This window comes from Cyprinus carpio, chromosome A1 (assembly GCF_018340385.1).
Source record: "Cyprinus carpio isolate SPL01 chromosome A1, ASM1834038v1, whole genome shotgun sequence".
Taxonomy (NCBI): Eukaryota; Metazoa; Chordata; class Actinopteri; order Cypriniformes; family Cyprinidae; genus Cyprinus; species Cyprinus carpio.
Genome location: NC_056572.1, coordinates 32,355,587 through 32,370,861, shown reverse-complemented (window position 1 = coordinate 32,370,861; position 15,275 = coordinate 32,355,587). Strand labels below are relative to the sequence as shown.

General features: G+C 35.0%; 1 protein-coding gene and 1 pseudogene across 1 annotated transcript in view; both read right to left on the bottom strand.

Moving 5' to 3' along the window:
• LOC109093063 (type II inositol 3,4-bisphosphate 4-phosphatase) overlaps nucleotides 1-13,860 on the bottom strand; it is a 577,378-nt gene extending 563,518 nt beyond the window's left edge. The window contains exon 1 of the mRNA XM_042762647.1: nucleotides 13,767-13,860. The gene's annotated coding sequence lies outside the window, so the exon portion shown is untranslated. The remainder of the gene's footprint in view (nucleotides 1-13,766) is intronic.
• The window catches only part of LOC109073120, a 126,111-nt pseudogene that overhangs the window by 36,561 nt on the left and 74,275 nt on the right, over nucleotides 1-15,275 (bottom strand).

Sequence of the window (15,275 nt, the reverse complement as noted above, 5' to 3'; positions counted from 1 at the left end):
GCCCACAGCACCCGGTTTGCGTCTATATTTCGTCTTGTTTTATGTGTTTCCTGTTGTTTTGTGAATACATCCAAACAGCCTGTTCCACCTCTGAGGAACTGTGATACGTCTATCAAACAGGATTCGGTTGTGGAACGGCATGCTGTTTAGACATATGTAAACATACGCAACATGTTTCGCACATGAGCAACAGAATTAATACTACTGAATTTCAATATATATATATATATAATGTAATGTAGAAAGACAGAAAAAACATGAATAAGACAACAGGCATATACCTAAACTTCATTAAAAAAGTTTGGATTTAAAAAGCCCAATTTCCAATCATCACATAGTATTTACAGAATTTATATTAAAAAACATAATATAATATCTATATAATATATATATATATATAATATATATATATATATATATATATATATATATATATATATATTATATATATATATATATATATATTGAAAAATATTTAAATGTAAAATATTTAAAAAAAAATTGACAATAATAACCAGCAGACACATTAACTTACAAAATTTCATGTGTATTGTTTTATTTGTATTTGTTATTTTGACCCTAAATACAAATAAAAAAAGAAAATAAATACATACAAAGCACAAGATAAGTTAGTTTATAAATAAAAATGACTAAAATACAAAGAAATCAATTCACATATGATATTTGCAAAAAACAAGTGGTTGTAGTAGCTGCACAGGCCCAATAAAGCCAGGCCCCATCATATAAGCATTATATTTACAGTATATATATATATATATAGATAAAACTATAGGCTTATAAATAAATATAAACGGTTTTAGCTTAGAGCCTTAACGTGCTGCGGTGGAGAATCATTAATAAATATCACAACCTCATGACATTTATCCCCCAAAACACACAGAAAGAAAGTGGCGACAAAGCGATTTAACGCGTGATATTTGCAGTGGCTCTATGGATGTTTTATTTTTACACCCATTTTTACACCAGTTGGGGCTCATTTTCATGATTTCACCTCGATTCCCAAAGCTGCCTATGGAGAAGAGCAATGGGAAATGTCTTCACGGTGAAGGTCACACGCTGCAATTCTGTTAGATATATGCAAGGTCAGCCAGTCGGCTCCATGGGAAGTGAGCGCAACACATTAAATGGCAATAATGATCCGGGCCCCTTCAAACGTTCTGACCCGGAGCGCCTGGATCACGATGCTGGACACTGCTCTGGCTGCTTCGTTCCTCCGCTAATGACAACGAGGTTCTCGTGCAATGATTTCCATCCCACCCTCGAGCTCTCGCCGCTCCCTGGCTGCTTCCGGAGCATCTAATTGGCGTGTTCACAACAGTGTACCCACACGATGAATACAGTGGCATATACCCAGGTCAGGATCATCCGTCACGCTTGGCCAATTTGTAGGCGATTTGTGCTGGTTCTTGCAGTCTCTATAAATGGAGGCTCTGATCCGAGGGGCTCAGCCACCTGTGTCTCTGTGTGGCAGAGATGAATTGTTTGCAGAGGCTAAGAAATGTTTTTTAAGTAGGGCTGTCAATTTAACAAGGTAATTTAGTGCAATTTTAATTTTATACTATATGTCATCATTTACTCATGTTGTTTCAAGGTCTGTATGACTTGTGTGAACATCAAAGAAGATAATTTGAATAATGCTGGTGATGCTGGTGTTTCGGCTCCCAATGACTTCTATATGGACAAAAACACATGTAGGTCAATGGGAACCGAAGCTGTTTGGTCACCAACATTTTTTAAAAAGTCTGGTTTGGAAAAGTTTTCACAGTGATGCCATGACAGAACCATTGTTGGTTCCCTCACTTTCAGTGAAAAGTTCCTAAAGGATTATTTCACTTCTACAATAAAAAATTCACACATTCAGATATCAAATCCTGTCTTACAATTCTCATCGAACATCCTACACTTTTAAAAATAAAGGTCTTTATTAGCGCATTGATGGTTCCATGGAATAACCTTAGAACATCCACAGAACCTTTCAAAAAGCCTCTTTATTTTATTATATCAATATTTTGACATATTTGACATTGAATAGGTTTAGAAAAAAACAAATACAAATTTCCAATTAAAAAAAAAAAAAAAAACATCTCAAAATATTTGACATGTTATGGGACTTAAGAGCAGCTGCATGGCTTGTCACCGCCAGGCAAAAAGAAAACAAAAACATCTGTGGCATTTCGCTAGTAACAACAAGCAAAGGCAGTCTGTAAAGAGTGCTGTCCACCCTACTGTTCACCCCAGACTTCTGTCTGAGGCTAGAAACTAATGCATCTTCTAGGAAATTGTGTTTACGCAGCGTCCTTAAAGACGGAGCGCCAGAGAAACAACATGAACTCGGAGACGATGTCCGGTTTTTAAACTCATTCTGTCATTCAGCTGTCTGTAACCAGACTCTCAGAGTCATCATGAAGAATTTTTTCTGTACATGAATATAATCATTTTAGCATTAGCAAGGAATTGTTTTTTTTTTTTCTTTAAAATCCCCAAAAAGAAATGATAAAAAGATAATGATAAAAAGTTTATATATATATATATATATATATATATACACTCACAAAAATAATATATATATATATATATATATATATATATAATATATATATATAGATAATAGCCATAACATAACTTGCAATAACAAAACTTGAAGTTAAATTTTACATTAATGCAATTAAACTGATCAAAGGTGACAGTAAAGGCTTTGACATGATTACCAAAAAAAAAAAAAAAAAATTCTATTTCAGTAAATGCTGTTCTTTTGAATTTCATGTCATTAACGAATCCTAAGAAAGTAATAAAAAATATATAAAAATATAATTTTAAAAAAGTATACATACAAATTATTAAGCATGTCACACAACTATTTTCAACGTAGATAATGAATCCGAAAATGTTGTTTAGAATATATCAAAAATATTAGAATTATTTTCTGTAAGGATCATGTGACACCAAAGGCTGGATGTAATGAGTGCTAAAAGTTTCAAATTCATCTTTGCCATCACAAGGAAAAAAATTATATTCTATATGATATTACAATAGATTAACAGGTATTTAATTATAATATACATATTATATATAGACTAGATATATATAGCATTTCCAAACACATCAAAATGTATATTATATTATTATTTATATTATAATTAGTATTATTACAACAATTCAAATACTAAAAACCACACATATTAACTATAAACTACATGATTATTTTATTAATATTCGCTTATTTTATTAATATGCAACTATGTAAATACTTTACAATTTAAACAAATAAATAAGAAGATGCAGTAACTTATATCATATTACTTCTTTGCTCAGAATACCTAGCATTTTACCATTCTGTGCGTAATTAAACACTTGTATCATCATATCACCACCAATGCAATGGCTCTCAACTTGATTAACGAAAAATATATAAAATACCCATTTTTTAAATCGTAAATACATAGAGATATTTAAAAAAATAGAACACTTTACATTAATAACAATATTATTAATGCAAAACTTTATTAATAGGTAGTTTTATTTCTAGATAATTAAGTTCATTAGATGATTCTGAATCCAAATTTGCACAACCAAAAGTAGCATGTTACTCTTTAAAATAGTTCTATAATGTTAATTAAGGCACGGTGTTTTATTTATTATTATGTAAAGTTATGCAAGTTGCACAGAATGTATTCTGTACGCATAGTATTCGATTCAATTTGTTGAGAACGTACAAGAGGGAATAAGGAGGCCATGAGGACGCACCTGTTTTCCTTGGACACATCACCCCGCATTCTCTGTGTGTGCAAGTTGATGGGAATGAACTCCCGATATTTCTGGCCCTTTGCTGCAGCTGGGCTTTGAACAAACGGGCTCTGGGAAAGATCACCAAAAGCCAAGCGTTTATATATAATCTGCTTTAGCCCTCGTTCAAGAACAAAACAAACACACAAACAGACAGAGGAGCCGCAAACAAACAGCGGGGGATCTGCCATCTGCTTCTATTGAATTACAGTCCCCATGCAAATACACCCCTTTACTGTTATTCTGACTTCACTCCCTGTGTGTGGTCGCGAGCCGTTGCTTCTCGCGGCCCCGTTATGGCGAAGCCCGCACACGCGGCCCGTCGCACTCAGACGCGAGCGCCCCCCGTACACACCAGCCCCGCAACGCCTTGCCAGTCTCATCCCCCCCCCCCCTCGACTCGCGCCGGGGCTGGTCCCACAACCGGCCATCCGGGTAGGCAGGGGGTGTCGACGCTGCCCTCGAAACATACTACACATTGAATACACAACACGCCACAGACACCTTCGCCGCCCCGATCGCGACGCACGGCACTGGTAGCGCACTCTCCCAGGAGAGAGTGTTTGAGAGAGCCTGCATGCGCACTGCCACTTTCATTTTAAACGGTGTGAAGGGTAACAGCTTTTCATGGACAGGACCTAATAAAGCGCTAAAAGAAATCATAGAGGACCCTGAGTGACTGGAGCTGAATTGTGAACTGCTTAAAAACACCACAAATCTGATTACAAAATATCACTCTCCCAAATACGACAGCTCATTTATTATTAAATCACTAAGCACAGGTTTTATGTGCTCAAATTAAAGCGCACCACCTGCTTCGGTCACAAAAACACACCCAATTAAAAATCTCCAGAAAACGGATACTGTAAGCCCCTATGAGGGAAGCAAAGTATCGCCGGGCCCAAGCGACACAGCGGCGGGCTTCTTTGATCGCTTCAGTGTAATATATGCAAATATAGCCAACAAACGACTCTTTGAAACATTATCAGCGCTTGTAAGAACTTCTAAAAATGAACTAATTATACTGACCAGTTGTGTTGCGAGCAGACAAAGAAATTAGAGAGGAAAAAATGAACAATAAATAAATACAGATAAATAGAAGAGTGTGTGGAGCTACACCAAATAAAACACACTGGGTTCATAACAATAAAAATAAAGCTACAAAAATAAATATTTCATTTTGCATGTTTTTTCAAAATTATAATTAAGTACAATTCCCTCAAAATTAAAATTATATATATATATATATATATATATGGTATACATTGGGATATATAAATAAAAGTAAATATGTATATATATATATATTATTATTATCAATGGCCAGTCGCAGTCACTAACAAATAATAAATAAAATAAACAGTAAAATCTTATTTATTATATTATTATTCTCAATGGTCATTGTCAGTCACTAACAAATTAAATAAATAAATGTAAAAACTTTTACTGTAGTATTATTCTCAATGGTAACTTATTACTTTTAATTAAATTATCAAATGCATTACAAAAAATACTAAAATGTCTGTACTGTAAGTAGAACACAAACAACTTTGTTTTGTTAACAGTTGTGTTGATCCAAAACTTAATCAAGTATATTATTCACCCCAAAACTGTATATTCATTATTCTCAATGGTGGTTTGCATTACCATAACAACGCTTTTTTATTACAAAAATACTGAAAATATTATATATAACTTACTACTATGAATAAACACGCTTTACAATAAAAAAAATATATATATATGAAAAAATGATATGAATGAATGAACAAATAAATAAATTGGGGAATATTGTGCATGAAAATAAATGTCACAATTGGAAAAATAATTGGTCGTCTTAAAATAGGCTTCATTCAATAAAGTTTCCATTGCAGGAGGAAAGGTATCTTTTTTTTCCCCCATGAAATATGACAAGGAATTCACTCATATAGCATGTGAGCACTTCAAGAGTAGCAGCGCATTTTCAATCGAACTAAAAAGCACAAATGGACTCTTTAGAAGAGAGTGAAGAGCTGTGATAATTAAAGGCTCTGTGTGCTTTAAACACATGTGAAGATCATTCAATGAAAGGCTGTACAGCCCACGGCGAACATCACAATCACACCACCTGCTGCTGCTTCCCTGACAGGCTCAACCATATCACTCAAATATAGATCACGACCTGAGCCACAATGGCCTCCGAAACGAAACGCCCTTTTATTTACAACCACGCACGCATACTGAGGAAGGTGGGAGGAAAGTGAAGAACTTTAAAAGAGCAGCATGCACACTGAAACATGACCTTATGCCCACAACATTTCATCAGCGCTTGTAGAGTTTGACCCTTGTTAAGCTGAAAATATACATGCTTGGACACATTTAACAAAGGCAATAAATTCACTACACCTCCACAGTATCATTGTTGGGTCAGCTAGAAATCACGCTCATGGGCAAAGAAAAACCCTTGGTACAAAACAACACCAACAACAAAAAAACAAAAAATAACCCCGGCAAATGGACACCGCAAACTACAGTTTTTAATATTAAGTTAGATTAGTTCTAATGCAGTCACCTCTAATTAAAATAATCACTGTCCCTGAAAAAAAAACATCAATAATAAAAAATAAAATAAACATATTATTTGACATATATTAACAATATCAAGAAATCAAGAGTTTTTTTTTTATATATAATTTTATTAAGTGTAAATTTAAATACAAGTTTAATATAATCAACCATAATTAAAATGTCGGATAAGTCTGGTGCTCTGAAAATAAAATAAAATAAAATAAAATAAAATAAAATAAAATAAAATAAAATAAAATAAAATAAAATGTCAGAAATATGGCAGACTGTGGAAGTAAAATGCATTGCAAACTGTGTTTCGTGTTGTACATCTGTACAGAAAATCAAAATTGAGTTTCATGTTGATTTGAACTACATTAAGAGTCATTTGTAGGGAAAACTACAGTTTCGAAGCAACCCCCACTTCATTGTAAAACCAAAACCGCTTCTTATTAGGCCACTCCATCACGTGTACGTGCTTCATTTAAAAACCTATCTTATCAAAAGCACGCCTCAAAACTGCTGGTGTAGGAAAATATCACTGTGCGGATCCTGTCAAGTCAGACAGATGTGCTCTCTCTGGGACACGGGTTTCATGGGAGGGGGGCCGGCCAGGCGCTGGCGGAGGAAATTAGCCCCATCACACACACCATCTGTCCCACACAGGTGCTGCCCAGGGAAACCCCTGCAAAAAACTGACAGCACCGGATCCACTTGTTTCAGAATGGGACTAAAAACCTTACTCTATACATCCACACTAACAACTTTTTTGTGTGTGTGTGTTGTGTGCAGTGTGTTAATGCCTGTTCCTATGAACAATCAAACACCTCTCATGGCAGTTCATAACTATTTGTACATTCAGGCGAGTTAGTGTCTAATTTGTATAAATTTGTGCGTTTGTATTTTTTTTTTAACAAAAACAATTAGGTTTAGGGTTGGACCTTCATTCAGTGCACTTTTTTTTTATATTTTTTTTTTTTAATCAGTAACAATTACAATATGATTCACATAATACAAATTCATGCTAAAAAGTCATAACCATGTGAATCCAGTTAGTGAACTACTTTAACAAACCCTCCTTCATTTTATCTTCATTATTTTTCTCTTTGAATTTTAGGAGCAAAAACCTAGACGGAATGCAAAAACCAGAAGATAATTTTCCATTATGAAATGGACACATTTCATATTATATAAAAATTAAAAATGGACTCCGACTTTTACTTCTGATCTGCCCAATAAGCTACATTTAAGAGTTGATAAAGTAGGTATATTTCAAATTGTGTCCGTTTTTTCTAAATTTCAAGTAAAATATGGGAAAAATCATCCTGCGGCGTGACATCCTCCATGCATGCACTATACTTTATCGAGTACATGAAATTATCATCAATATAAACAAAAACAACTGGACTAATTAGGGTAATATATTTTGGGTCTATATTTGCATGTGTGTTTGAAAGATGTAAAAAAAAAAGTCTTCACTGTTTGTTACAAACAGTATCATAAAATTAATTTTGTCACAACTGTCCATGAAATATGTTGAAACTGATGGGTAAAATACGTAAATATTTTACACATTGGGACACTTTGCTATCTCATAATGCCCTTGGCAATCCTAACCTGAAAATTATTGAATAAATATAAAATAAGAATTGTGAATGAACATTGCCCTATTTAATGTTTGATTTTTTATTTATTTATTTATGGTTTTTTTGTTCGTCACCCGGTCAAGGGAAAGCCGGAGACAGAGGATGAAATTGTATGCACTGACTTGATCATATAGTAAAACAGAGAAATTAAGACACACGTGCTTGTCAAGCCTTGTAAAGTAGTAACAAGTTATACCTTCCTCTACATTAAACTTTGCTATATTTTTAAGTATGCTAATTGCTAAGTTACTTAAAAAACAGTGCAAACACCTCCGCATAATAAAAATAGCATCTAATAAACACTAATAAGGTAAACCGCTTTATTGATTTGTGTGGATGACAAAACATAGGGTGGAGTCTACTTGAATAACAGATGAAACACCTAGAAAAATATCCTGCGGTGTGAAACTATAAAACTTCCAAATAATCTGTCACACTGCGGTACCTAAGAAACCAGTCGAGGCGAAAAAGTGATTCAAAATAGGTGGGAAAAGAAATTAAGTTTCTACAAACTACCTTGAAAAAAGGTTTATGTCTGTTTGTCAGCTACGCAAACACAAACGCACTTTGTCTCTTTTCCATAAGAAAGCCAGCAGTCTCATTATTTCTGTTTTTCCCTCATAAGATCTCCTTCTCGGCTACAGAAGCGCATAATGATTTGAGTTCAATACGATCACGTCTCCAGGCAGGGATGAGTTGTACATTGAGCAGGAGCATCAGACATTGTTTCCTGGATCCATTAAATTCTCTTCCTCAGAAATAGGCTGAGTAAAAAAAACGTCCAAGGCACCACCGTAGAGCCTAGAAAGCACAATGGATGATGTGCACTAAACCACAACAGATGCCCCTGATGAGTTCAGCTTGGATGTAGGGTCTCTTGGCCAAGCGTTTTCAGGGTTTTCCTCCCTCAAAACAGGCACCAGAGTCCCCAGGCAACAGCAGCAGGAGCGTAGGTTGTGGTTGTCTGCGCGGCCTGCAGCCTCGTACAGCGCAGACTGTCTGTGGCTTTGCCAGCTGTTCTGGGGAACAAATCAGTTATCCTGAGGCTTAATAAACTTTGTGTTTTTATGCTTACATGAGACAGCCTACAAGCCAACAAGAACAAACAGTGCTGCTTAAAAATGTTGCATTTCTGGGAAATTTTCTCACCCTGACGTTTGTTACAAAACATTTTTTGAGTTACTTTGCTGTTCAAAGTTAGAAGTTATATTTACCACAGTCCAAGGTAAAAAGCAAATTTGGATAACAAAAAAGAGAAAAAGTTGAGCAGTTTGCATATAAAGCATACGCTCAGTAGCTTAGTACATATAAGATGCATAAATGTAACTGTAGTTCATTTGTTTTAGTAGCAAGCGTTTTATTTTTAAACTTGTGACACCACATGCATTGTCCCACTTCTCAAGAATCAGCCTGTTTCAAAGTTTGAGGTGTTGGTACGAAAAGGAAAAAAAAAAAAAAAAAAAAAAACTTTTTGAAAGAAATCTCTTCTGCTCACCAAGGATGCATTTATTTGATCTAAAAACAGTGAAATATTATTACAATTTAAAATTACTGTTTTCTGTTTGAATATATTGTAAAATGTAATTTAATGCAGATCTGAATATTTAGCATCATTACTCCCCAGTCGTCAGTGTCACATGATCCTTAGAAATTCACTTTAATATGCTGATTTACTCCTCAAGAAACATTTTCTGATTATTACAATGTTGAAAACATCTGTGTTGCTTCATATTTATCTAAACAACGAAACCATTTAATCATTATAATCAGGATTAACAGTGAATCGAATAGGAACAGTTTTTTACAAAAAAAACAAAACAAAACAACAACAACAAGAAGTAGTCATTTTAAATAAATGTCAGTGTAATTTGATGTATCCTATAAAGTATTTTAACCAAACACCCCCCCCCCCCACCAAAAGAATACTTTGGATACACTACTTTTGAATAGTAGTGTAATGTATAATCTACAATTTCATGATGATATTTATAATTGTTGTATGTTGGTTTTTTTAGTATATTATATATTATATATATATATATATATATATATATATATAGAGAGAGATAAGAGAGAGAGAGAGAGATAGAGAGAGAGAGAGAGAGATATTTTAAAAGTTCAAAAATTTCTATTTTTTTTTTTGTGGATCCACCGGAAAACAAACACAAAGAATTACCATTTGCAGTACCACAAGGGGAGTAAATGCTGAAGAAAGAGAAAAACTCCTTTAAAGAAAGAGTCCAAAGTCAGGAAGGCTTCCTCAGTTATTTTAATTACCACTCAACATTATTTCGTGTACTCAGTGGCAGTCTAATGCGTTGGATTTTGTCTTAACTTTGCTGTCTGGTGTCTGTAACGGGTTGAGACTGTGGGTTTCTCCACCCCGGCCCGCACAATCCCGCTGGAGGGACTGACAACAAACAGGCATTAGCTCCCAGTGCCTCTAATTCCATTTCCACCGGCTTCAAACAATGCTAACACAAAATGATTAATTTCATTCGTTAACACACTCTGGAAGTACCCCCGAGTCACGACCTAGTCTAATTTCCAAATGAATTTAACGAAAGGGGGAAAAAACCACCAACAGAGCTTGTTTTTTTTTTTGAGACCAGGAGCCCAAACGACATGACAATACCTGCCCTGAGGGTGAAGAGAGGCGGGCGGGAGAAAACAGATCTGCCCTTTTGAGAAACGGCCGGCTGGAAACCAAACACTCTCTCAAGCCACAAGAAAGTTGCCACACCTTGTGGATAAACATTAGAGTATCAATAATTAATACTCTGCAGTGGTCACTGCAGTGAGTGGATTATGAACAACACCCCAGAGGACAGGAGAACATACACAGACAAGACGGGGGCCACGCAATCGGGTGCAAGTCTATTAATTACTCGTCGACTGATTTTTCTAGTATATTTTACCAGGTCTCGTTTTTTTAAGCTTTAATTATTTTAACTGCGGTGCTTTAATGGAGGACATGAATATCATTAGGGCATGCTGAGGTTGTTAGCATGATAAACTTGTCTACTGTCCGCCTGGCAAAAACACTCTCTAAAACAATGCTCTAATCCCCAAAGTGAAGTTTTGCTATTCGAAGGCTTAGTGTATCCCATCCATCGCATCCATGTTTTTGAAATAAATCGTGATTTGTTTTTTTTTTGCTGAGATCTTCGTGAGAGGTCATGGGAAAAACATTCCAAAATAACTTAACATATTAATATATAATAAGATATAATTACTATAATTTGGTAGAAAAACAAAAGTGTTGCACGTTTTATTGGATTGACAAAGAGAGTAGCCGGTGATATTTATTGTGTACAACATTTGCAAACTGCTTTTCACTCACTTAATTAGAGACCGCCATCACTAAATTAAATTGTGTCATGTTACAGAGACCACTGAAAAGACCATTTAGCAGCTGATTTTTTAAAATGCAAAGCATTAAAATAAAAATAAAGCTATGCAAATAGCTTTTTACAACATTATAGGCCTCTGTGTGTTCAGTCATCAGGTAATGAAAAGGTATCTACAAACAGACTTGTGGTCTTCCATCCACAACTTGGACACTTGGCCAAAAACAGGACAATATGCCATATATAGTAGTCAAGTGCATAAAGACCACAAAGTGGACCACAAGGGTCATAGTGAACACACCATCCCCACCTAAACCTGTTTTTAGAGGAAAATATGTCCGCCTAGTGATTTCAAGGGGCGTTTTGAGTTTTCTAAGTTCATACAGTGTCAAAAACAATGGTAGAGCAAGCAATATGCAGGAAGTCTGTGATTTATTTGAAACAATACATGTTGACTGACAGAAATCTGCTTGGTTTCGCGAGTGTGGTTCTGCTGATTGAGCAGCACTTTCTACATAGCGTACATGTATATTATTGGACATAAGACAACAGAGCTTTTTAAAGCTGTGAAATTTTTGCGAATACAAGAGCCCCATCTAAACAAAACCACACATGATAGCACATGCTTTATTTTTCATTTGTAGAAATAGAATTCAAAAAATGTTTGTATTTTTTTTTTTTTTGTAAAAAAATGTTACAATCAACTCCAATGTTAAGTGACTTGAACACTCTGCAATCACGACTTCTCTACTCACACATAATACTGAACTTCCCCAGGAGGACTTGAATGCACCATTAAGATTTTTTGTTTGATAAATTCATCCTGTGTATTTTAAAGCACAGAAGTAGAGTTCTTTTAGGGTAATTAAAAAAGCAACCTAACAAATAAACATTAAAGTAAGTTGTGAATATTAGTATTAGGTTTTTATTAGCGTTGATCACAAAAACCTCCCTGCAATGGTTCTGTGAAACGGTATTTAATATGTATCAATGGATAATATCTATATTATATATATATATATATATATATATATTATATTATATATTATAAATATATATAATATAGATATATAGATATATATATATATAATACACACCTATACAATGGTCTTACAGCAGTAACAGAACCATTTAGTGAGAATGAATCTACATATAACTGACTAGTTTTTTTGACATCTCTGCTGGGATAGAAACAAATTTAACATGATAAAGCAAAAAATGACACACTTCCCCTGTAAGATTTTGTTAAAGAAGAAACACAACTCCTGAATGACAACTCATTATTTACGCTGGAACTCGTTTCTAAGTAGTGTTTTTCTCTGAACAACAAGTCATGGATTACAAAAAAAATACACCATCCCTGGTATCAAGGGAAAAAGGGAAGATGGGAGCAGTTGAGACGGGAGCAGGGCTGTCTGCTTACACAGCAAACAAGATTAGAGGCCGATGTAAGCAGTCTGCCCACTCAATGGGCTGTCGAGAAGGCAAAGAACAACCTGAGATTGTTCTCGTCCTGTCTCTCCTCATCCTCCTTCAGGGGACGGACCACCGTCAACACCGATCAGTGGCAAAGCACAAGCCTGCAACTATTTCATCTCGTGAATATAAGCCTCGCAATGCAATCGATCGTCAGGCAGATCAGTTTCTTTCATTCTGGATTAGAAGGCCAAGATCATCATATGACTATTTTGTTGCTTGGTGTGAGGTGGTGACACGGCTGAAAAATACTGGCTTTTGTTCTGTCTCCTGTTTTATTTTTCACTCCAAACAATATGGATCATAATAGAGCTGGGGCGAGGATGATGGCATATACCGCATGACAGTAGCAATGTGTCAACTGGTAGAGACATATAATGCTTACATGGCCATCGCTATTGCAAAATGCACTGCGGCAACGTCTTATTTGTCATTTTGGCTTATGTGCTTCTGAACAGCAGCATAAAATCACACTTTTATCCATTTTTCAGTCGATTCAAGTTGGCTGCTTTGCTCCAGCACACAAAAATCAGGCAATGCATGCAGTAGCAACACTAAAGTATGTCTTGTTATTATTGAAAGCGACAAATATGTGTTTACTGTGAACAAGCTTTATACAGGCTAATGCAATAGAAGGCAGCTTTAAAAGCGAACACTTTCTGTCTGTCTGTTCCTCTATAACGTGCAACCATGCGAGTTTAATGTTGCATTGAATGTGACAGCTAACTGTGAGCTGCGTATGAAAATTTGATGAACTAAGAAATTACTGGACACAAAAAAATCTTGCTTTTACAACCTGCACTGCTGATCAGTTGTGCGTGATGTCGCATGCAAATTGGGGAAACTGTTTGCATTGTATAAAGTCTCATGTATGCAAAATGAGAAAGGCTGCATATTATGTGTGTGTGTGAGAGAGATCATGCTTCATTGCATCTGAAGCCTTTACCAGTAAGTTTCTCCAGCTCCGCCAGCGTGTCCTGGTATTCTTTGATGATCTGGTCATAGCGAGAGATTACATCCTTCCGTAGGTTGTCCCAGTGTGGTGAGAGCTCTCCCAGATCTTTCAGCTCCTGTATCCTGTAGGAAACAACATAAATCGATCATCATGTTGGCTTGACTTCCCAGAATTCCCATATCAGGCTTCGTAACAGGCCCAAATTCACATAGTCTTTCACTGAGGGGGTGAAAACTTTCGTACAATAACTGATATAGATTATTTAAGCTGCCATATCACTAGCAACACCTAACAACAAGCCTGCAACACACTAAATAAGCCTAACAACATGTTAAAATATGCTAAAAACATGCTATCAACATACTAAAACATGTTAACCAAATGTTAAACATGCTAACAATAGGCTAAAACATATTAGAAATGTTAAAACATGCAGGGAAAATGTGAAAATACTCACAACATTTAGAATGTAAAGCATGTTTTAACATCAGTCATGCTAAAACATGATTAAACATGTTCTACAAATGTTAGCAATCTGTTAACCCTAACCCACGTTTTAAAACATAAGCAATGTCATACTAAAACATACTAGGATCATGCTAGGAACTCTTGCTTAAAGTCATATGCTAGAGAATACTTGAGTGTTCTCAAATGTAACAATTTGTAAAACATATTAGAAACATGTTAACCACATGGAAAAACATGTTTTAGCAATGTACAAAATACTGTATGCTAGAAAATGCCTAGTAATGTTAACAATGGTTACCACTGGTAACCATTTACCAAAATATGCTAGAAAGAAATAGCCAACATGTAAAAACATGTTAAAATGCGTAAAAATGTTGAACCAATGCTAACAGTGTTAGAAATTATGTTAGAAGATATAACCGCATGGAAAAAAATGTTAGCAATGTGATAAATAATGTTAAAAACATACTAGAAACATGCTAACAAACGTAGAAGAACTGCTAGAAACAGCCAGGTAACAGACATATAATCAATGTGTGAAAATATGTTCGAGAAACACAGTAAAGTATACGTAAAACATTTACCAATGTTAAAATATGCTAGAAACATGCTAGCCACATGGTAAAAACATGTTAGCAGTGTGTGTAAAACATGTTAGAAACATGCTAACAATGTTAAAATATGTTAGAAATATATAGCCACATGGAAAAACATGTAGCCATGTGATAAACTATGTTAAAAAAATATTAAAACATACTAGAAACATGCTAACAACGTTAAAACATGCTAGAAACAGCCATGGTAAAACATATAAGCAATGTGTGAAAATATGTTCGAAACACATTAAAGTATACTAGAAACATGCTAACAATTTTAAAATATGCTAGAAACATCCCAGCCACATGGTAAAACATGTTAGCAGTGTGTTAAAACATATTAGAAAACATGTTAACAATGTTACAATACGCTAGAAAAATGATTGTAACGTGTCAACCACTTGCTAAAACATGCTAAGGACATGTTAAAATGTTG